Genomic DNA, 25,283 nt, shown 5'->3' on the forward strand with positions numbered 1-25,283 from the left:
TGCAATTTGGCAATACAGTAAAGCTGATTGTGCAACTAGATGCTGTTAGAAACTGAGGTCTTGCTGCTTTCCTCCAAAGCCCAGAATGTATATTCGTATTGCTTTCCTCCAAAGCCTAGAATGTACATTCCTATTGCTCTGCTTCCAACCTCTGCAGAATAGCAAAGGAATGTACCATGTAGAAAACCAAACCAAAACAATGACACCAGGAACAACAACAAAACACACCAAAAGCCAACAAACAAATTGAAAAGAAACACAATAAAATCTACCAAGCAAATAAAACCCCACATTTTTGTGCTACCTTAGTTCTGTGAGTTTGGCACAGCTTTGGCTCAGACAAGCAGTAACAAAAGAGATGCAGCAGGAGGGTTTGGGTGAAGCTAGTGGCCGTCTTCTTTTGGTGGAGGTGAACTCTCTCCCTGCCTCAGTTCCCCATTTTCTCCAGCAATATCCTATCTGGTAGTAGGGATCACTTAAACATCATCCTAAATGTTTCAGTGAAGCTAAACACTTACTCATTTGCTTTTACCACTATTACAGTTTTGTGATTTTTTTAAAAACTCTTGTATATATGTATAAATTTATACATTATCACCATCATTGTAATTTATCAGTCGATTGCTAGATTTCAAAATTCTCAGATGGATTTTCTGGAGAAGCAGTCTTTCGCAAAACAGTTTTTCAGTGCTGTAGATATTTGCAAGATCTGGATTGCTCTTGAACTAGCAACGATCTCGTGTTTCCTTCCACAATAGCATAGCTTGTCAGCACGCTAACCAATTAACATGTGAAAACATGTTTCAGAGTTAAACTGCAATTTAGAAAATACATACATTTTTTCCTACTGGAGCTCTGCCAGAGCCGCCTCTTTCCTTACTAGCTCTGTGTCCCTGTGATATCTCAAAAGGCTACGTAGAAGGGTAGGGGGAAAGTGAGTTTAAAGCAAGCTATTCAACTGCCACCTCTGCCACCTGAATATTGTCAGAGAATATAGGGACTCCAAGTGAGTAATAATGCAAGTCCAAGGTAGGACAGGTCAGAGAGAAGCTTTTTTTAAACTATGATTGTAATGAAAGCACATGCAGACAGCAACTCCCCCTATACCCCTGTTCTTTGCCAAGTGACTGCAGAGACCTGACTATGCTGTTTCAAAGAAAAGGAAGAGGTAAGGAGAAAAAATCATTCTAATGCAAACAAAGCTAGGTCTACATCCTTGGGATGGATGGACTCCAGAAGATAACTTACATGTTAACAGGGCATGTACCCATGCACGGGGAAGATGGCAGTTAACAAGGTACTTGAGGAGTTCACAATTGTGACAATATGGAGATGGCTCTTGGTGGAGCCTGTAAGAGTGGCACATCCAGGATGATCTTAGCTGAGAAGTGGGGATTGGAAACCATCACAGACTGCTAGCTTTTAATCAAAAAAGGCTGTTTTAGTTATTGCAAACTTCTGAGCAAGACCTCTACTATCTTAAATAGTAATATTTTTGCTATCAAAATATGTCACATGGAAACCCTTTGGAAGACTACTGTATATTAGACTCACTTCACAAGTAAACAAAAATGTAAAATGCAGCAAGAAAAATTTCTACAGTCTTTCCATCACAAAATGTTTGATGTGCTTTTATTATTGTGATCCGGTTGACTTCTAGAGAGTAACGAAAAACAAGAGTCATGAGACTAAATTTTATCAAGGTGGTTGCTGATCAATGGACTTTTGAACCAGAGCAGGAAGTAGAAATAGAAAAACGAAAAAGCTCAAGCATTCTGAGCTTTTTTCAAGAATTCTTGAGGGTGATATCAATTACTTCTCACTTCTGATGGGGTGTTTGGCAAGACTTCTGTGTGAGCTATAAATCTGGGTGAGTTGTGTCTTGTGACTGAAAGCAGCAGACTGGAGGAAGTGCCAACAACTCTCCACATCTGAGAAGCTGGCATTGAGGTGAGATGCACACTTTTTATGTGAAAGCTTTAAATGCCTTCCTGGGTAGCTACTATGAAATGAAGTTGAAGAGGTTTTAGTTTGGGATGAGAGCTACAACATGTATGTGTGAATCTGATGTCTATCATTTACAGAGGCTTGATGCATCCTTCAGGAAATGAGAAGTGCACTATAGGATAACCATACCTAGTAAAGCGAGGGCTTGGAAGGAGACATTGCTACAGAAATTCCAAGGGGTGAAATAAAATACTTTACAAGAGAATCTTGGGACTAGAATCTGTATGTTGTCGGAAATTAACAACTTTATTTAATAATAATGTTATTATTACTAGCAGTAGTAGTACAGATAAGTCAATAAACATCATCAAAGTCATTGTAGTCATAAAATAGTGTTCTAGCAAGCAATAAATTGCACTTTCATTTAGAAGTTAACTGAATATTTCACTAGTTTTTTACATACTATATAGTGAGTTGTGAACTGCTGTCAAAACAGCCCACACCTATTTCTAAAGTAATTCTCAAATGCAGTGTCAGTCATGAATTGAAAGACTCATTGTAAGAGACTAAGAAGCTAAAACAAAAGAATGTCTCAAAAACTCAACAGAAAAGGGTGATACGGTCAGAAAAGAGGATCCTGCTAGGGCTGGATAGTGCTTTTCTGAGGCCAACGTCCTTATCCTGGGTAACCTTCTGAGATACCTTCTGGTATCCGAGGTTCTGGCAGCTGTGGTCAGAAAGGTATTAGCAATCTCTCTCTCCGCCTTCCCCTCAAGAAGGCTCTGGGACACAGGATGCACATATTACCATATAAAGCAGGAACTGGAGGTGGGGACTAGCTGTAATTAGGATACAAAGTGAGAACTGGAATTGAGTCCGGCGTATAAATAGTGCGACTCAGAAGGGCTTTGTGTGTACCCAGCACCATTGCAGACAGAACAGGAACTGGACCAGAGACATCGCTGGAACCCAGGGTGGTAATCTATACCTTTCCTTTACCATCTTTCTCTGTCTCCCTCTCTCTCTCCTATGCTATGGCCCATTCAGCCCTCTGTGAAATAATGAGATGTAAATAGCTCCCATTATAGATAGGAAGGTTTGATCAATTTCTGCCGGAATAGCTTTTGCTATTTTATTAACTTTTGCTAAATGTTAATAACACCAAACAATTGATTGAAAAGTTTTATATCACTTAAATTTACTCCAAGATAGTTACACAACTAAGACCTGATAGATTTGATGCATATCTCATTTTACTCTTAATTTTTCCTTCCAAATTCAAATTTCTACATAATGCCCTCAGTTTCGTCCAACAGCTGTTTTATTCATTCCTTGCTAAAACTGTTCTAATTGTCCCATTCTTCTTTTTCCCTCTCCATTGCCTTGCGTCTTTTGTGGAAGGGCTTCTTACAAGTATTGTTTGTTTTCTGTTTTCCTTTTCTGCAGGCTGTCATCTGACTTCTACAGCAACAACTTCAAATTACAGAAACACTGCTGAGATGGGGAAAATCATCATTTATGAGCACGCCAACTTCCAGGGGCGCTCCAAAGAACTCACCACAGATATTACCAATCTGAAAGATATAGATTGGAATGACTGTGTCTCCTCAGTGAAAGTAATTGGACAGCCTTGGGTGGCTTATGAGCACATTAACTATATAGGCCAGTTACTGGTATTTGAGGAGGGAGAGCATAGCGTTGTTGGTAAAGAGATGGATGGCAAGATCTCTTCCCTGATGTTGATTACTGAAAATTTACACAATCCACAGATCACTATCTATGAACATAACCAATATCAAGGTCAGAGCAGGGTGATAACAGAAGCTACCAATTTGGATAGAGGTCATTACGATAACATGGTGTCTTCTCATAAAGTGCAGCGAGGTGCCTGGCTGTTGTGTGAACATAGCGATGGAAGTGGTTTTCGCTACATTGCACGAGAGCATGAACAACTTCCAAGCTACCAAGCAATCAATTTCAATGACAAGCTTTCATTTCTGCGTCCCCTTCTCCCTGGAAGGTGTGGTTGATGATGGATTGCAAATTCTGAAGTCCTAAGGGTAGATGTAGCCCTAGCAAGAAAGATGGGACCTAGATCTCTCTGCTTTTTTTTTTTTTATTTCCCCTTTTGACATAGAAATACTGAAGGGGGGAGCTCTCTTTTATGCTATGCTGCAGATGCATATTTCTCAATCCTGTCTGACACTGTTCTCCTTCCCCATGATCCCAATGAATGCAAGAACTATCATATTTAGTAGTACGAAAAAACCTCAATGATAAGAGATGATCTTGTGGTGTGTAACCTATTAAACCTGTAACTAGCATTCCAAAGTACTAAACCATGTAATGTGAAAATGTTGCATGTTGCTTCTGTTGCTATATGCATAATCACATATGTAGTGTATAACCAGAACTGCTGACTTTATATTCTTCTTTACAATGCTCTTGCTTCACAATGACCTCCGAATTTTTTTTTCTATTCCATTTTGCATTGTTCCCAATAAAGAAGATATTGCAGGCAACAATAGCTTTATTTTATATATTGTTTGTGTTTTGACAGTTAATATTGCCCTTATATGATGAATTATGATGAGATTTCCATATATTAAGAGAATGGTTCACACAGTCAGATCCATGAAAAAAATTTTGAAGTTTTCTGGAAAGGTTTTATTTCTTTCCGTTTTCATTTGTCAGTAACGTTAGTTTCAGGCATGACTCAATGTGATGTCACTCAACGTGATCTTGTTAAGTCACCGTCATCTTGGAATGGGTCCAGAGGAGGGCCACTAAGATGATCAGAGGGCTGGAGCACCTCTCCTACGAAGAAAGGTTGAGGGAATTGGGCTTGTTTAGCTTGGAGAAGGGAATGCTCCGGGGAGACCTCATTGTGGCTATCCAGTACTCAAAGGGAGTTTATAAACAGGAGGGAGAAGACCTGTTTACATGTGTTGGTACTGATAGGGCAAGGTGGAATGGTTTTAAATAAGACAGGGGAGATTTAGGTTGGAAATTAGGAGACAGTTATTTACTAAGAGGGCGGTGAGGCACCGGGATAGTTATTCACTAAGAGGGTGGGAAGGGTTGCCCAGAAAGGCTGTGGATGCCCCATCCCTGGAGGCATTCAAGGCCAGGCTGGATGCATCTCTGGGCAGCCTGCTCTAGTGGTCTTTACTGAAAGGGTTGTTAGACACTGGAACAGGCTTCCCAGGGAGGTGGTGGAATCACCATCCCTGGAAGTCTTTAAAAGACATTTAGATGTAGAGCTTAGGGATATGGTTTAGTGGGGTACTGTTAGCGTTAGGTCAGAGGTTGGACTTGATGATCTTGAGGTCTCTTCCAACCTAGAAAATTCTGATTCTGATTCTGGTGTTGTCTTTTGTCTATAGTAGTAAATCTGGATAATTGGGGCTGGCGGTTATGTCTGGACCACTTTCAAGCTGTATGTGTGAAATTCTCCCATTCTACTGTATTCATCAGCAGAGATGACTGGCCCAGAAGCATTTTTGCTGATATTCAAAATGTTTGTATTGAGGCAGATGTATCTGCTACTCAAAAATGCAATGAGTACACATTCCACAGCTAGCTGGTAAGGACTCCCTCTTCTTGGAAATGGCTTGCATGATGTTGCTCAGTTCGAGTTCAGCAAGGATCAGTTATTGGTCAGTCTTGTGTCTTCTGTTTATTTTTGGTCATTATATTTTTGTTTTTACTTTTTTTTTTTTTGCTTTAATTTTAAGTTATTTTATTTTAACCAAGATGTGCCTGATCTGCCTGTGGGCTTTTTTTTAGCAGGGTCTAGTGGGACTGAGAAGGAAGAGCGGGTTTGAAGGTGGAAGAAGCTTAATTCAGTTTTTCTACCATTTTACCTTTTCCAACACTGTGAAGAGATTACATGAGTGCCATCCACAGCTTAGTGTTGAATTATTTTATCACCCCTCAATGCAGCAGAAAATAGATTCCAATAGTGCAATGAAGATGAAGCCAACCAGAGGAAATAAAAGTAAGGAAATGCATGAGTCTTGATGTATTTGTAAATGACTCTCTGGGAGAAGAAAAATGCACTTGTAAAAAATAAACTCAGTATAAGGTCTATTAAAAATCAAATTTTATGAAAAATGTAAAAATCCTTTAGTCATTTTTGTTCCAAGTCAGAATAAGTCTTTATTTGTTCAAGTGGCTTTTGCATAATATAGTTCCGCACATTTTCAAAAACTTTACATGTTTGTGTTCATCTTGCTCGTTCTTCTCTTTTGTCCATTGAAGACATAGAGGAAGAGGTTTTTTATCTTTTTTCCTTTTATTTTCTTTCTATTTTTGTCACAATCTCTTGCCAGATTTGATAAATATAATAAGATCTATATTGAGATACTGAGAGTAAAAAAGATAAAAGGTTTTACCCATTACTATTAATATTTACAAAAAACAACCAAACAAACACAAAAGCCACACAAATACACTGTAAATGTTTAACAATATTTAATAATATTTAATAAACAATCTCCAACTCTTAGCTTCCTTCGTGGTATTCTGCTACGTTCAGTGACTTTTACTTCCTTGTGCAATAAGCACAGCGTAGATGAGATGAGAGATTTGAAAATCCATTTTGTTTTTATCCTCATAACAATGGAGAATATGGTCATGGAAACAAAGACCTTCTTTATTTATGGGCTTGTGAGTGTGTACGCAGAGATCCTTTGCCAAGCTTTTCTGTCAGCACATTTCATATGTAACATGTTTTGATTTTCCTCATTGCCACAAGATTATCCACTGCCAGCTTTGGTGCCCTGCAAAGCGAATGTGGGGGACCTAGGAGCTCCCTGTTGCCTGCATCACTCAATAAACAACATACTGGCATGCTACCAAGAAGAGGTGTACTTTTTCTGACAGCATAAATTCATCCTAGTCTGAGCCATTTCAGTCCTTTTTGTTCTGAACTTTCCTCCCTTCTGAGTGCTCATTCTCCCTTCTCTTACCGTATGGTGGGCACTGTGGCTTATGCCGCAAAACTGCTCTTTTTGCTTGTGACGTTTTCTACCAGATCAGCAACCTGAAAGTTGCTCGTTGCATAAAGAAATGAGCATTACATTCTGCACAAGAAAAAGTAAAATGCCCTCTAAATAATTAGTAGTGACAGCAATACCTGAAACACAGCTGTTGATTTTGATGCTAGTAGCTGGGATGGAGGTTGCCTGCTAAAGGGTGAGTGATCTTTTTTTATAGATAAGTATAAAATACGCTAATGATTTTTCAATGGATGTGAGTCCAGATGATTGAAAATATCTAGTGTTTTATTTTTTCTCTTGTACAAAGGTGTTGAAAAATAAATCAGGAACTTGGTTGGCAAGTCACTTCCATTTCAGGTAACCCAATATCATGCAGCCACCCAGTTAGTGGAAATTTTATATTGAATTTGTTGACTAAAATGGAAGTACTGAAGTGCTCTTCTGTGACGTTGGAATGTTTGGGTGGTTTGTCAGGGTTGTTTTGTGCTAGTGATGAAGTAATACTTTGTGTTGTAATAACAGCAATGTGACATCAGCGTAACAGAGTTACGATGCAAGTTTGACAGCAGTGCTTTTTGGAGCCAAATGTAATATCAGTCTATATTCTTCAAAATACTTTAGAAATTAGAAGTAATATATGTTTGTTAATTAAGGTTTTAAAAAAGGGTTCTTTAGGTCTTTCTTTGGATTGACGCCTCTGGATGTCGGCAGTGCTGAGGGGTAAGGAAGGAGGGGTGCTTCACGGCCTTCAAGGAAGCGGCTTGTGCCTGTTTCCCACTGAGCCTGCCCTGCATTCCTGGTGTGGCTGTTCTGGGCAGTGGGGGAGTGGTGAGGGGAATCCTCAAGGGCAGAGTGGCCAACCTTGATGCTCTCAAGTAACCAGCACATGATTTCACAGAGGGTCTGTCCAACATATACTCGTGTCAGGTGAGGTGGGAGACCTCATGGTGGCCTTTCATGTCTCCAGGTGAGTCTGGAGGAGCCAGTCCAACCTAGACCCCTAGGAGAACATTTGGGAGCAATCTGTGGCTGTTGTGCTTCAGTTGGCCTTGTCTGAGGGAGGAGTAAAAAGGCAGAGTGTTCTGGAAAGGAAAGGGAGGCTGCACATTTCCAGAGAAATGAGGCGTGGCTGTGTGTAGAGGAGTGATGAGGTGCAGTTAAGGATGACAGCAGGTCGGGTCCTACAGCAGTGTCTTGCGCAGGTCTAGCAAACTCTTGAGAACCTAGTTCAGGAGAAATGTGGAGCACAGAAATCATCAAAGGAATCGATGTGTGTACTTAGATCGATGCAATCATGCATGGAGAGCAGGATTGTCTTGTACCTTTGTTAAACACCTTGTTTATGAGAAGGTATATCTGAGGGAGAGGTGTCAATAAACCCTGATTGTGTATATTCTTTTGAGGAATTTTCCACAATGCTTTCCATTATACTAATGCCAGAAATGCGAGATGCCTTAATCATCTCTTCAGCCCAGGGTGGTGTTCTTTTGCAGTCCAGTAAGGGATTAAGGGATTCTGCTGGCTAGGCTGCAGGTCCAGCCCGATGGGAAGGAGTTCAGCTGCTGCTAAGAGGATAGACCGCAGGAACTGCTGAACAGGGAGCAGGAAAGAGAGGGATGGGGGATGGAGATAGGTGCCCTGGACTGTCAGTTCCTCATGTCTCTTCTCAGAGGGATGAGGAGACCGAAAGAAAAGGACTTGAAGAAATAACAGATCATCAACAGAACAAGAAAAGCCATAGGTTGACAATGCTATTTGGGAAAACCTTGCTCTTCCTCAGACAGAACTGAGCTTCCAGGATGTTGATTTTAGGCTTGCAGAGCTCCAGGATTAGTTTTTTTACCTGGAGTTTCTAAATAAAGCTGGTTTGCTGCTGGAGGAGCTGACCTTCGCTTTCTCCAGCTGCTGAAGGTGAGACCCCAGTGCAGAGGAGTTCTCATCTTGGAGCGCACCAGTAAGATGTGATGCTGGCGTGCTTTTATGTTCAGACTCACTTAACAAGTGCAAATTAGCCGAAACCAACCCAGCCCCAGGGCCATGCTGGGTTGGTTTCAGCTAATTTCCCTTCTAGCAGAGAATGGAACAAGTGAAGTTGCTACACAGTAGCATAAAGCATATGACATAAAACTCAGTGCAAAGTGGCATAGGAGGGGAAGGTTGATTTAGTTTTAAAATGAAATGACTGTTTTGATGTGGTCCTATTGCTACAGCTGCAGAAGCACCAAGAGAAATTTGTCCCAGTTTTTGTGTGTGTGCTACTTGTGAGGACATGGAGCATAAAAGACGCTGGTTTCATGTCTCCAGGATTCTCCTTCAGTTAGTGCCCCTTAGTTTTGGATGCATCTTCTGTATGCTTTTGAAGCTGACAGTGATATTGTTTTTATTCTGTCCACCTCTGTCAGTCACTAGGATTTACCCTTTTTTGTCTCCTTTTGTAGCTGTTTTATGGCTCCACCCCTTTTCTTTATCTTCCCACAATGGCTTGATGCTGTAGATCATCCTTTTATTTAGTCTTGATGGAGGCCATCCCTTTGTTTTAAGTTGTCCCTTGTTTGTTCTGTCTTCTAACCTGAATTTCCTGAGAAGCTTCATGTTGATGTGCTTGATGACATTGATCTAGGTGCTGCCAATACCTGCCGCACTTACAGTAAAGCTCCTGCTATGCATTTCTTTTGGTACTTCTACTCACAGACGGACCTTTTCATTCTCCACTCAGGTCAATCTTAATGTTTCCATTACAAATGGAAATGTGAAAGGCAAACTGAAGAAGTGTAGCTTTCTTCAAATCCAATTCGTAGCATTTTGACTTCTCTTTCCAGTGAGCCCACGTCCTCCTCACAAAGTTAAAAACTCAAGCTTCCGTTCTGCTACTATGAATTACTGTACCTCAGTAATCTTAAGTACTGTCCCTTGTTAATTAATCCCCCCCAGCATCTAAATGTTGTAAATGTGGACTCCATGAGTGGCCTTGATCACTTTTGGTTCCCACTCAAGCTGTAGTTGTATTAAAATTGGACACTTGAGAGCGTTCTCGGATGATTTCCTTGCTGTCTGAGCCTTTGAGTAGATTCTTCCGCGTATCTTGCTGAAAGCGTTGGCACATCTCAATTTGTATTTGCTGATGGTGGAGATTTTCCTGGTTCTGTGATAGTTTTCATATAAAACATTTATTGATTTCAAAGAGGAATAAGGCTAACCAAATGTTCTTTTCCTGTTTACAAGTAATTTTTGTGCAGTTGCATTCAGAATAGAAAATATAGAAGGTGACTTTTGTTTTTTAAATAGAAGATATCCTAGCAGGAAATACCACATCTCAACTGCTCTGAAATCCCCCGAACCATACAGTCATCCTGCCAGGGGTGATAAGGAGCCCCCGGTGGAGATGAGAGGGGATGAAATCCTCTCATGAGTGTCATGCAGGCTGCGCTGTGTAGGATTGGCCAAAGACTGGCGAGTTGGGTCCTCCATGGGCCTGGTAACTTTCTGGAAGAGTAGAAAATTCCTTCCCAACTTTAGCCCCTGTTTTTTGTTAGGGGATTGTTTTATTTTTATTTTTTTAAATGAAGTGCTAGTGAGTTAAACTTCTGGAGAAGCCCAACAAATGCTCCAACCCCCCTGCTCTTTGGCATGAAATAAGAGTGTCAGGAGAGGAATGAGAGGGTGTCTAGAGTAGAGTGGGAACTTCCACTTTCCATCAGGAACGAGTTCAGTAGGGAGAGATCATTGCTGCACAAGCAATGGTGAGATTTGGCAAAATAGCAGTAAAGCACAGTAAATTTGATTGCGCATCTAGTTGCTGTTAGAGTGGAGTGGGTAGGGAGATATAATTGCAGCAGAAGAAATTATAACTTAATGGTGCAATTTGGCAATACAGTAAAGCTGATTGCGCAACTAGATGCTGTTAGAAACTGAGGTCTTGCTGCTTTCCTCCAAAGCCCAGAATGTACGTTTCCTTTGCTCTGCTTCCAACCTCTGCAGAATAGCATAGGAATGTACCATGTAGAAAACAAAACCCAAACAACGATACCAGGAACAACAACAAAACACACCAAAAGCCAACAAACAAATTGAAAAGAAACACAACAAAATCTACCAAGCAAATAAAACCCCACATTTTTGTGCTACCTTAGTTCTGTGAGTTTGGCACAGCTTTGGCTCAGACAAGCAGTAACAAAAGAGATGCAGCAGGAGGGTTTGGGTGAAGCTAGTGGCTGTCTTCTTTTGGTGGAGGTGAACTCTCTCCCTGCCTCAGTTCCCCATTTTCTCCAGCAATATCCTATCTGGTAGTAGGGATCACTTAAACATCATCCTAAATGTTTCAGTGAAGCTAAACACTTACTCATTTGCTTTTACCACTATTACAGTTTTGTGATTTTTTTAAAAACTCTTGTATATATGTATAAATTTATACATTATCACCATCATTGTAATTTATCAGTCGATTGCTAGATTTCAAAATTCTCAGATGGATTTTCTGGAGAAGCAGTCTTTCGCAAAACAGTTTTTCAGTGCTGTAGATATTTGCAAGATCTGGATTGCTCTTGAACTAGCAACGATCTCGTGTTTCCTTCCACAATAGCACAGCTTGCCAACATGCTATCAAATTAATGTATGTGAAAAAATGTTAAAGAGTAAAACTGGAATTAAGAAAATAATTTTCTGCTTTACTAGCTCTGTGTCCCTGTGACATCTCAAAAGGCTACGTAGAAGGGTAGGGGGAAAGTGAGTTTAAAGCAAGCTATTCAACTGCCACCTCTGCCACCTGAATATTGTCAGAGAATATAGGGACTCCAAGTGAGTAATAATGCAAGTCCAAGGTAGGACAGGTCAGAGAGAAGCTTTTTTTAAACTATGATTGTAATGAAAGCACATTCAGACAGCAACTCCCCCTATACCCCTGTTCTTTGCCAAGTGACTGCAGAGACCTGACTATGCTGTTTCAAAGAAAAGGAAGAGGTAAGGAGAAAAAATCATTCTAATGCAAACAAAGCTAGGTCTACATCCTTGGGATGGATGGACTCCAGAAGATAACTTACATGTTAACAGGGCATGTACCCATGCACGGGGAAGATGGCAGTTAACAAGGTACTTGAGGAGTTCACAATTGTGACAATATGGAGATGGCTCTTGGTGGAGCCTGTAAGAGTGGCACATCCAGGATGATCTTAGCTGAGAAGTGGGGATTGGAAACCATCACAGACTGCTAGCTTTTAATCAAAAAAGGCTGTTTTAGTTATTGCAAACTTCTTAGCAAGACCTCTACTATCTTGAATAGTAATATTTTTGCTATCAAAATATGTCACATGGAAACCCTTTGGAAGACTACTGTATATTAGACTCACTACACAAGTAAACAAAAATGTAAAATGCAGCAAGAAAAATTTCTACAGTCTTTCCATCACAAAATGTTTGATGTGCTTTTATTATTGTGATCCGGTTGACTTCCAGAGAGTAAAGAAAAACAAGAGTCATGAGACTAAATTTTATCAAGGTGGTTGCTGATCAATGGACTTTTGAACCAGAGCAGGAAGTAGAAATAGAAAAACGAAAAAGCTCAAGCATTCTGAGCTTTTTTCAAGAATTCTTGAGGGTGATATCAATTACTTCTCACTTCTGATGGGGTGTTTGGCAAGACTTCTGTGTGAGCTATAAATCTGGGTGAGTTGTGTCTTGTGACTGAAAGCAGCAGACTGGAGGAAGTGCCAACAACTCTCCACATCTGAGAAGCTGGCATTGAGGTGAGATGCACACTTTTTATGTGAAAGCTTTAAATGCCTTCCTGGGTAGCTACTATGAAATGAAGTTGAAGAGGTTTTAGTTTGGGATGAGAGCTACAACATGTATGTGTGAATCTGATGTCTATCATTTACAGAGGCTTGATGCATCCTTCAGGAAATGAGAAGTGCACTATAGGATAACCATACCTAGTAAAGCGAGGGCTTGGAAGGAGACATTGCTACAGAAATTCCAAGGGGTGAAATAAAATACTTTACAAGAGAATCTTGGGACTAGAATCTGTATGTTGTCGGAAATTAACAACTTTATTTAATAATAATGTTATTATTACTAGCAGTAGTAGTACAGATAAGTCAATAAACATCATCAAAGTCATTGTAGTCATAAAATAGTGTTCTAGCAAGCAATAAATTGCACTTTCATTCAGAAGTTAACTGAATGTTTCACTAGTTTTTTACATACTATATAGTGAGTTGTGAACTGCTGTCAAAACAGCCTACACCTATTTCTAAAGTAATTCTCAAATGCAGTGTCTGTCATGAATTGAAAGACTCATTGTAAGAGACTAAGAAGCTAAAACAAAAGAATGTCTCAAAAACTCAACAGAAAAGGGTGATACGGTCAGAAAAGAGGATCCTGCTAGGGCTGGATAGTGCTTTTCCGAGGCCAACGTCCTTATCCTGGGTAACCTTCTGAGATACCTTCTGGTGTCCGAGGTTCTGGCAGCTGTGGTCAGAAAGGTATTAGCAATCTCTCTCTCCGCCTTCCCCTCAAGAAGGCTCTGGGACACAGGATGCACATATTACCATATAAAGCAGGAACTGGAGGTGGGGACTAGCTGTAATTAGGATACAAAGTGAGAACTGGAATTGAGTGCGGCATATAAATAGTGCGACTCAGAAGGGCTTTGTGTGTACCCAGCACCATTGCAGACAGAACAGGAACTGGACCAGAGACATCGCTGGAACCCAGGGTGGTAATCTATACCTTTCCTTTACCATCTTTCTCTGTCTCCCTCTCTTTCTCCTATGCTGTGGCCCATTCAGCCCTCTGTGAAATAACGAGATGTAAATAGCTCCCATTATAGATAGGAAGGTTTGATCAATTTCTGCCAGAATAGCTCTTGTTATTTTATTAACTTTTGCTAAAAGTTAATAGCACCAAACAATACGATTGAATTGAAAAGTTTTATGTCACTTCAATTTACTCCAAGGGTAGCATGAATGTTGGCAGTCTCCAAGAGCCCTCTCCAGTCCCCCACACAAATCACCAGTCCTATATTTTAATTAATTAATTATTGAATAGAAAATTCCAATAAGATACTAAACTTAGATGTCATTTGAACACATACGTAAACCAATATACACAACTAACCAAGACCTGAGAGATTTGATGCACATCTCATTTTACTCTTAATTTTTTCTTCCAAATTCAAATTTCTACATAATGCCCTCAGTTTCGTCCAACAGCTGTTTTATTCATTCCTTGCTAAAACTGTTCTAATTGTCCCATTCTTCTTTTCCCTCTCCATTGCCTTGTATCTTTTGTGGAAGGGCTTCTTACAAGTATTGTTTGGTTTCTGTTTTCCTTTTCTGCAGGCTGTCATCTGACTTCTACAGCAAGAAATCCAAATTACAGAAACACTGCTGAGATGGGGAAAATCATCATTTATGAGCACGCCAACTTCCAGGGGCACTCCAAAGAACTCACCAGAGACGTTGCCAATCTGAAAGATGTAGATTGGAATGACTGTGTCTCCTCAGTGAAAGTAATTGGACAGCCTTGGGTGGCTTATGAACACTTGAACTATACAGGCCGGTTACTGGTATTTGAGGAGGGAGAGCATAGCTTTGTTGGTAAGGAGTTGAATGACAAGATCACTTCCCTGATGTTGATTACTGAAAATTTAAAAAATCCACAGATCACTATCTATGAACATGACCAATATCAAGGGAAGAGCAGGGTGATAACAGAAGCTACCAATTTGAATAGGGGTAATGACAATGACATGGCGTCTTCTCATAAAGTGCAGCAAGGTGCCTGGCTGTTGTGTGAACATAGCGATGGAAGTGGTTTTTGCTACATTGCACGAGAGCATGAACACCTTCCAAGTTACCAAGCAATCAGTTTCAATGACAAGCTTTCATTTCTGCGTCCCCTTCTCCCTGGAAAGCATTGTCACTGATGGATTGCAAATTCTGAAGTCCTAAGGGTAGGTGTAGCCCTAGGAAGAAGGATGGGACCTAGATCTCTCTGCTTTTTTTTTTTTTTTTTTTTTTTTTTTTTTTTCCCTTTTGGCATAGAAATACTGAAGGGGGGAGCTCTCTTTTATGCTATGCTGCTAATGTGTATTTCTCAATCCTGTGTGGCACTGTTCTCCTTCCCCATGATCCCAATGAATGTAAGAACTATTGTGTTTAGTTACATGAAAAAAACCTCAATGATAAGAGATGATCTTGTGGTGCGTAACCTATTAAACCTGTAACTAGCATTCCAAAGTACTACATACACCATGTAAGGTGAAAATGTTGCATGTTGCTTCTGTTGCTATATGCATAAGCACATATATAGTGTATAACCAGAACTGCTGACTTTATATTCTTCTTTACAATGCTCTTGCTTCACAATGACCTCTGCATTTTTTTTTCTATTCCATTTTGCGTTGTTACCAATAAAGAAGATATTGCAGGCAACAATGGCTCTATTTTATGTCTTCTTTGTGGTTTGACAGAGAAATATTACTCTTATATATTATGAGATTTCTGTGTGTTAAGAGAATGGTTCACACAGTCAGATCCATGAAAAAGATTTTGAAGTCTTCTGAAACGTTTTATTTCCTTCCATTTTCATTTGTTGGTAACGTTAGTTTCAGGCATGACTCAATGTGATGTCACTTAATGGTCCTCTTGTTAAGTCACTGCCTTATTTATGATTAAGTTTGTTAGATCATTGCATTATATCAATAAATATATTGCTGCTTCCCTCCCATGAGGGAAGTGTGTAATTCCATTTGTGACATTCAACCAGTCTTAAAGTCTTGGTGAGCATGCTAATATTGCTATCAACATGGCCAAACACAAACTTGGAAACTTTACTGAATGATCACAATACTGATTGTGTCTTAAGGCACTGATCATACTTACAATTTATTGTCTTCTAATGCTCTCAAATATATATTGAAACGGAAATTTCTGATAAATTTTAACTGATTGGTTGAAGGAACTCCTGAGGATTTTTAAACCCTTTTTATCTTGATATGAGATGATGTATTATTTTGAAGTCACAGTGTTTTAATCAGAATGGAAAAACCCTTTCTTCCAAAGAAACCCTTTCTTCAAAGCCATTATAATAATATTGAGGAATTTTGAAATATTGAAATATGCAAGGTGTAATTAAAGATGTGGGATCACACATTTCAGAAACTGTTTTGTCATATACAGGTTTACCTGGAGAATGCAGAATTGCAGTTCTGAAATACCCCTGTTGAATGTCAGTTGCACTCTCTTTTTTGGCAGTTGTGCAGCTCTGTATTGCAAAGTTCATCTATCTGAGTGCTGAGCTCCTGTTTGCCACTCTGTTCTTGTAGTTAGAAGTAAAACTTACAGCATGCTGTGCTATCATCTGCTGGGCTTTGTCCGGTTTTAAACAAACATCAGTCACTTGTGGTCCTTTTCTAGGCTTGTGTGTATGGATGCAAATGTACAATATACAAATATACACCTTCTTGGAGCTGTTCAAGACCAGGTTAGATGATGCTCTGAGCAACCTGATCGAGTGGGTCGTGTCCCTGCCTATGGCAGGGGAATTGGAGCTAGATGATCTTTAAGATCCCTTCCAACTGAAGCCATTCTATGAATCCATGATTCTATGATCGTTCAGGGTTCATGTGTGATGGGACACTTCTTACTACTTTGGAGACAATTTCTGGTTTCCTTGCTTTACTCACCACAGATCTTCTTTTATAGGGATTCCAAAACTCAATTCAAAGAACACTGAGAATTGTATCTACTCTAGGCCAAAATAATTTGGACACTGAGAAATTTTCTGAGAAAGCCAACTGTAAAGAAAGGAACCAAAAAGTTAAATCCCTTAAACACTTCCAGGGATGGGGCGTGCACAACTGCCCTGGGCAACCTGTTCCAGTGCCTCACCACCTCTGAGAGAAGAATTTCCTCTTAACCTCTAATTTAAACCTCCCCTCTTTTAGTTTAAAGCCATTACTCCCAGTCCCATTGCTACACGCTTTGATGAATAGTCCCTCCCCAGTTTTCCTCTTTCCTTTAAGTATTGGAAAGCCCCTATAAGGTTTCCCCTGGTCCCTCTTAAACTAGGCATAATATAGAGTAAAAACAGTGATTCCAATATAAACAGTCATTTGAAAACAGTCATAGAGGGCATTCTTACTTATCCACAGTGAAGTACAATAGACCTTTGAAGAGAATTCTGAATAAGGAAAGCTTATAACCTGTGTTATCCTAGAAAGAGATGTCTAGAGAAGGATCAAACAGGTGCAGTTAAGGATGACAGCAGGTCGGGTCCTGCAGCAGTGTCTTGCGCAGGTCTAGCAAACTCTTGAGAACCTAGTTCAGGAGAAATGTGGAGCACAGAAATCATCAAAGGAATCGATGTGTGTACTTAGATCAATGCAATCATGCATGGAGAGCAGGATTGTCTTGTACCTTTGTTAAACACCTTGTTTATGAGAAGGTATATCTGAGGGAGAGGTGTCAGTAAACCCTGATTGTGTATATTCTTTTGAGGAATTTTCCACAATGCTTTCCATTATACTAATGCCAGAAATGCGAGATGCCTTAATCATCTCTTCAGCCCAGGGTGGTGTTCTTTTGCAGTCCAGTAAGGGATTAAGGGATTCTGCTGGCTAGGCTGCAGGTCCAGCCCGATGGGAAGGAGTTCAGCTGCTGCTAAGAGGATAGACAGCAGGAACTGCTGAACAGGGAGCAGGAAAGAGAGGGATGGGGGATGGAGATAGGTGCCCTGGACTGTCAGTTCCTCATGTCTCTTCTCAGAGGGATGAGGAGACCGAAAGAGGAGGACTTGAAGAAATAACAGATCATCAACAGAACAAGAAAAGCCATAGGTTGACAATGCTGTTTGGGAAAACCTTGGTCTTCCTCAGACAGAACTGAGCTTCCAGGATGTTGATTTTAGGCTTGCAGAGCTCCAGGATTAGTTTGTTTACCTGGAGTTTCTAAATAAAGCTGGTTTGCTGCTGGAGGAGCTGACCTTCGCTTTCTCCAGCTGCTGAAGGTGAGACCCCAGTGCAGAGGAGTTCTCATCTTGGAGTGCACCAGTAAGATGTGATGCTGGCGTGCTTTTATGTTCAGACTCACTTAACAAGTGCAAATTAGCCGAAACCAACCCAGCCCCAGGGCCATGCTGGGTTGGTTTCAGCTAATTTCCCTTCTAGCTGAGAATGGAACAAGTAATGTTGCTACACAGTAGCATAAAGCATGTGACATAAAACTCAGTGCAAAGTGGCATAGGAGGGGAAGGTTTAGTTTTTAGTCTTAAAATGAAATGACTGTTTTGATGTGGTCCTATTGCTACAGCTGCAGAAGCACCAAGAGAAATTTGTCCCAGTTTTTGTGTGTGTGCTACTTGTGAGGACATGGAGCATAAAAGTCGCTGGTTTCATGTCTCCAGGATTCTCCTTCAGTTAGTGCTCCTTAGTTTTGGATGCATCTTCTGTATGCTTTTGAAGCTGACAGTGATATTGTTTTTATTCTGTCCACCTCTGTCAGTCACTAGGATTTACCCTTTTTTGTCTCCTTTTGTAGCTGTTTTATGGCTCCACCCCTTTTCTTTATCTTCCCACAATGGCTTGATGCTGCAGATCATCCTTTTATTTAGTCTTGATGGAGGCCATCCCTTTGTTTTCGGTTGTCCCTTGTTTGTTCTGTCTTCTAACCTGAATTTCCTGAGAAGCTTCATGTTGATGTGCTTGATGACATTGATCTAGGTGCTGCCAATACCTGCCACACTTACAGTAAAGCTCCTGCTATGCATTTCTTTTGGTACTTCTACTCACAGACGGACCTTTTCATTCTCCACTCAGGTCAATCTTAATGTTTCCATTACAAATGGAAATGTGAAAGGCAAACGGAAGAAATGTAGCTTTCTTCAAATCCAATTCGTGGCATTTTGACTTCTCTTTCCAGTGAGCCCACGTCCTCCTCACAAAGTTAAAAACTCAAGCTTCCTTTCTGCTACTGGGATTTACTGTACCTCAGTATACTTAAGTACTGTCCCTCGTTACTTAATCCCTCCCAGCATCTAAATTTTGTAAATGTGGACTCCATGAGTGGCCTTGATCACTTTTGGTTCCCACTCAAGCTGTAGTTGTATTAAAATTGGACACTTGAGAGGGTGCTCCGATGATTTTCTTGCTGTCTGAGCCTTTGAATAGATTCTCAGATCCTCTTCTGAGTATCTTGCTGAAAGCGTTGGCACATCTCAATTTGTATTTGCTGATGGTGGAGATTTTCCTGGTTCTGTGATAGTTTTCATATAAAATAGTTCTTGTATATATGTATAAATATGTACATTATCACCATCATTGTAATTTATCAGTCGATTGCTAGATTTCAAAATTCTCAGATGGATTTTCTGGAGAAGCAGTCTTTCGCAAAACAGTTTTTCAGTGCTGTAGATATTTGCAAGATCTGGATTGCTCTTGAACTAGCAACGATCTCGTGTTTCCTTCCACAATAGCATAGCTTGTCAACATGCTATCAAATTAATGTATGTGAAAAAATGTTAAAGAGTAAAACTGGAATTAAGAAAATAATTTTCTGCTTTACTAGCTCTGTGTCCCTGTGACATCTCAAAAGGCTATGTAGAAGGGTAGGGGGAAAGTGAGTTTAAAGCAAGCTATTCAACTGCCACCTCTGCCACCTGAATATTGTCAGAGAATATAGGGACTCCAAGTGAGTAATAATGCAAGTCCAAGGTAGGACAGGTCAGAGAGAAGCTTTTTTTAAACTATGATTGTAATGAAAGCACATTCAGACAGCAACTCCCCCTATACCCTTGTTCTTTGCCAAGTGACTGCAGAGACCTGACTATGCTGTTTCAAAGAAAAGGAAGAGGTAAGGAGAAAAAATCATTCTAATGCAAACAAAGCTAGGTCTACATCCTTGGGATGGATGGACTCCAGAAGATAACTTACATGTTAACAGGGCATGTACCCATGCACGGGGAAGATGGCAGTTAACAAGGTACTTGAGGAGTTCACAATTGTGACAATATGGAGATGGCTCTTGGTGGAGCCTGTAAGAGTGGCACATCCAGGATGATCTTAGCTGAGAAGTGGGGATTGGAAACCATCACAGACTGCTAGCTTTTAATCAAAAAAGGCTGTTTTAGTTATTGCAAACTTCTTAGCAAGACCTCTACTATCTTGAATAGTAGTATTTTTGCTATCAAAATATGTCACATGGAAACCCTTTGGAAGACTACTGTATATTAGACTCACTACACAAGTAAACAAAAATGTAAAATGCAGCAAGAAAAATTTCTACAGTCTATCCATCACAAAATGTTTGATATGCTTTTATTATTGTGATCCGGTTGACTTCTAGAGAGTAAAGAAAAACAAGAAACAAGAGATTGAATTTTATCAAGGTGGTTGCTGATCAATGGACTTTTGAACCAGAGCAGGAAGTAGAAATAGAAAAACGAAAAAGCTCAAGCATTCTGAGCTTTTTTCAAGAATTCTTGAGGGTGATATTAATTACTTCTCACTTCTGATGGGGTGTTTCGCAAGACTTCTGTGCGAGCTATAAATCTGGGTGAGTTGTGTCTTGTGACTGAAAGCAGCAGACTGGAGGAAGTGCCAACAACTCTCCACATCTGAGAAGCTGGCATTGAGGTGAGATGCACACTTTTTATGTGAAAGCTTTAAATGCCTTCCTGGGTAGCTACTATGAAATGAAGTTGAAGAGGTTTTAGTTTGGGATGAGAGCTACAACATATATGTGTGGATCTGATTTCTGTCATTTACAGAGGCTTGATGCACCCTTCAGGAAATGAGAAGAGCACTATAGGATAACCATACCTAGTAAAGCAAGGGCTTGGAAGGAGACATTGCTACAGAAATTCCAAGGGGCGAAATAAAATGCTTTAGAAGATAATCTTGGGACTAGAATCTGTATGTTGTCAGAAATTAACTACTTTATTTAATAGTAATGTTATTATTACTAGCAGTAGTAGTACAGATAAGTCAATAAACATCATCAAAGTCATTGTAGTCATAAAAGAGTGTTCTAGCAACCAATAAATTGCACTTTCATTTAGAAGTGAACTGAATGTTTCACTAGTTTTTTACATACTATATAGTGAGTTGTGAACTGCTGTCAAAACAGCCCACACCTATTTCTAAAGTAATTCTCAAATGCAGTGTCTGTCATGAATTGAAAGACTCATTGTAAGAGACTAAGAAGCTAAAACAAAAGAATGTCTCAAAAACTCAACAGAAAAGGGTGATACGGTCAGAAAAGAGGATCCTGCTAGGGCTGGATAGTGCTTTTCCGAGGCCAACGTCCTTATCCTGGGTAACCTTCTGAGATACCTTCTGGTATCCGAGGTTCTGGCAGCTGTGGTCAGAAAGGTATTAGCAATCTCTCTCTCCGCCTTCCCCTCAAGAAGGCTCTGGGACACAGGATGCACATATTACCATATAAAGCAGGAACTGGAGGTGGGGACTAGCTGTAATTTGGATACAAAGTGAGAACTGGAATTGAGTGCGGCGTATAAATAGTGCGACTCAGAAGGGCTTTGTGTGTACCCACCACCATTGTAGACAGAACAGGAACTGGACCAGAGACATCGCTGGAACCCAGGGTGGTAATCTGGACTTTTCCTTTACCATCTTTCTCTGTCTCCCTCTCTCTCTCCTATGCTGTGGCCCATTCAGCCCTCTGTGAAATAACGAGATGTAAATAGCTCCCATTATAGATAGGAAGGTTTGATCATTTTCTGCCAGAATAGCTTTTGCTATTTTATTAATTTTGCCAAAAGTTAATAGCACCAAACAATACGATTTAATTGAAAAGTTTTATGTCACTTCAGTTTACTCCAAGGGTAGCATGAATGTTTGCAGTCTCCAAGAGGGTTTTCTAGGACAGCCCTCTCCAGGCCCCCACACAAATCACCAGTCCTATATTTTAATTAATTAATTATTGAATAGAATATTCCAATAAGATACTAAACTTAGATGTCATTTAAACACATACGTAAACCAATATACACAACTAACCAAGACCTGAGAGATTTGATGCATATCTCATTTTACTCTTAATTTTTTCTTCCAAATTCAAATTTCTACATAATGCCCTCAGTTTCGTCCAACAGCTGTTTTATTCATTCCTTGCTAAAACTGTTCTAATTGTCCCATTCTTCTTTTTCCCTCTCCATTGCCTTGCGTCTTTTGTGGAAGGGCTTCTTACAAGTATTGTTTGGTTTCTGTTTTCCTTTTCTGCAGGCTGTCATCTGACATCTACAGCAAGAAATCCAAATTACAGAAACACTGCTGAGATGGGGAAAATCATCATTTATGAGCACGCCAACTTCCAGGGGCACTCCAAAGAACTCACCAGAGACGTTGCCAATCTGAAAGATGTAGATTGGAATGACTGTGTCTCCTCAGTGAAAGTAATTGGACAGCCTTGGGTGGCTTATGAACACTTGAACTATACAGGCCGGTTACTGGTATTTGAGGAGGGAGAGCATAGCTTTGTTGGTAAAGAGATGAATGACAAGATCACTTCCCTGATGTTGATTACTGAAAATTTACACAATCCACAGATCACTATCTATGAACATAACCAATATCAAGGGAAGAGCAGGGTGATAAGAGAAGCTACCAATTTGGCTAGGGGGCATGACAATGACATGGCATCTTCTCATAAAGTGCAGCGAGGTGTCTGGCTCTTGTGTGAACATAGCGATGGAAGTGGTTTTTGCTACATTGCACGAGAGCATGAACACCTTCCAAGTTACCAAGCAATCAATTTCAATGACAAGCTTTCATTTCTGCGTCCCCTTCTCCCTGGAAAGCATTGTCACTGATGGATTGCAAATTCTGAAGTCCTAAGGGTAGGTGTAGCCCTAGGAAGAAGGATTGGACCTAGATCTCTCTGCTTTTTTTCTTTTTTTTTTTTTTTTTTTCCCTTTTGGCATAGAAATACTGAATGGGAGAGGTCTCCTTTATGCTATGCTGCTGATGTGTATTTCTGAATCCTGTGTGGCACTGTTCTCCTTCCCCATTATCCCAGTGAATGTAAGAACTATCGTATTTAGTCATATGAAAAAAACCTCGATGATAAGAGATGATCCTGTGGTGCGCAACCTGTAACTAGCATTCCAAAGTACTACACCATGTAAGGTGTAAATGTTGCATGTTGCTTCTGTTGCTATATGCATAAGCACATATATAGTGTATAACCAGAACTGCTGACTTTATGTTCTTCTTTACAATGCTCTTGCTTCACAATGACCTCTGCAATATTTTTTCTATTCCATTTTGCGTTGTTACCAATAAAGAAGATATTGCAGGCAACAATGTCTCTATTTTAGTTATAATGGCCCATATATTATTCAGAGTTCCTTCAAGATTATAGTTGTATTTTTACTCTTTACTTTAAGGAAAGGTTGTAACCTGTGTTATTCTAGAAAGAGATGTCTAGAGAAGGATCAAACAGGATGCACATCACTAAGAATTGATACACAAACAGGCTGAACTTCTCTGTGCTTAATTAGAAGCGTCTGCAGAGCAAGTTCAGACATGTTTGGCTAATCAGAATAGAAAATTAGGCTTAAGGTCAGGACTTCTCTGAACAGAAACAGCTTGATGATTAAGCATACCCACTTATTTTGTATCAATGCAGTGTTATATTGCTGAAGAAATAATCGATTCTTTGAAAACCAGTTCTTCAAAACTCAGTTCTTCCTGAATCCAGTCAGTCATGCTGTCGGTCATGCTCATGTCTGGGCATGATGGGTTAAAACTCTAGACTGACTGGTAGAACACCACATGACTGTCTTTCAATTCATAGCTTTTAAAGTCAGAATTAACTGTCTTTGGGATGAACCACAGGCTATAGATCCCTGTGGTCCTTTCCAGCTCTGGATATTCTATGATAATTGATCCAAATTTCATTCATAAAATGCTACATAAAAGCTGAAATCCCTGCATTAAACACACACAGACACACACAAAATCCAACCCCCCCATAAATATATTCCTGCTTTCTTCAAAATTCTGTAACACATACATCACATTACTGTTCCCACTTCATTGTTTCTTTTTTCTTACTTGCACCAGAAATTGTTGTTAGGCATATAGGAACTGCTTACACAGCACCCTATACTCAGATGACCCCAGAGAATTAATTAGCTCTCAGAAGTGAACATACAGAGAGCCTAAGGCAATATAAACTTTAATTTTCACCACAAGTTCTAAGTCAGCCTGAGGAGAAACTCCATAGAATTTCATCAGCTACATAAAATTGTGTCTATCTGATTATTCACCCAAGAAGGATCCTGCCAAAGGACTTTAAATTCAGGTTAAGAATGGCATCCGTGGTAGTACTGACTGATTTGTTCTAACACTGGCAGATTTTTTAGAGGTGAACCTATGAACCAATTTTGAAAATCTGATTGCAAAGACAATGCATTAGGATGATGTAAAATTTTTGATACATATTTACAGGCAGACAGTTATTATTTTCCAATAAAGTATAGAATTATACATTTGAGGGCAGGTAGTAGCTTTTAAAATCCTGTCTAGAAGCTTTAGAGTCGCATGAGCTATACACCAGCTACACAAGCTACCAGTACACATACACAGAATAACACCAGCTAGTAATCAGTAACCCACAGCATGTGTCTCACAGTGGAATTAACTATGTGGCCCAAACTTTAGGCAAATGATCAGCACCAGCTCTTGTTCAACATCCTGTCCACCAGTAGGACAGAGTGAGAAAGAGACAACCAAGGCACAACCAGAATCCCTTAATTTCTCTATTACACATACACAAAATACTGTTAATCTTGGGTCAAGGTAAAAACTTTACAGTGATAGTAAGAGCAAGAGCCATTGTCCGTAATGAGAATAAAAAAGAAACAGGTTGGGTAGAAAAGAGTAAAACAGAAGAATCCTTTGTTCAGAGACTACATGAAAGTTGGAATTTGGTGGTCAGAATGCTTTTCCATGTGCTTGGAGCACACTTTGGGGAGTATAAATGAAGAACTGATTTATGCAAGTGTGAGAGAGAAGTGGTTGAAATCATTATGAAGCAAGGATGGCTGAGTTCAACCTCAGCCATCAATGTTGAATGAAGCACTTAAGATAACATCAAAGGAATAATAGACTCACTCTGCAACTTCATCCTCTAGCAATCAATTTGCAATCTTATATTTTTCTTAGGTTAGCAGCAACCTGTTCTCCTAACTGGTAATCCTATGGTGAAATTTCACTCAAAAGTTGTAATCACTGATGAGAGAAAAATTGATAAAGACAAGCAAGAAACAGCACCCAGCTGATAAAGCTCACTTGCTTCACAATTAATTTTTCTA

At 39.9% G+C, this 25,283-nt stretch overlaps 2 long non-coding RNA genes across 3 annotated transcripts in view; both read left to right on the forward strand.

Annotated features, from left to right (window-relative positions):
• Positions 1 to 23,268, forward strand: part of LOC137865156 (uncharacterized) — a 40,804-nt gene extending 17,536 nt beyond the window's left edge. Inside the window, exons 2-3 of one of the 2 annotated variants that reach the window (XR_011101770.1) lie at positions 20,473 to 20,577; positions 22,189 to 23,268. This is a non-coding gene — a long non-coding RNA (uncharacterized lncRNA). Of the gene's footprint in view, positions 1 to 19,528; positions 20,578 to 22,188 lie in introns of those variants that run through there. The other variant, XR_011101769.1, reaches the window with a different exon arrangement.
• On the forward strand, positions 1,965 to 4,472 carry LOC137865161 (uncharacterized). Its single transcript, XR_011101777.1, has 2 exons — positions 1,965 to 2,924; positions 3,394 to 4,472. It is a non-coding gene; the product is annotated as an uncharacterized lncRNA (long non-coding RNA).
• Positions 23,269 to 25,283: the final 2,015 nt, after the last annotated feature.

This window comes from Anas acuta, chromosome 1 (genome assembly GCF_963932015.1).
Source record: "Anas acuta chromosome 1, bAnaAcu1.1, whole genome shotgun sequence".
Lineage (NCBI taxonomy): Eukaryota > Metazoa > Chordata > Aves > Anseriformes > Anatidae > Anas > Anas acuta.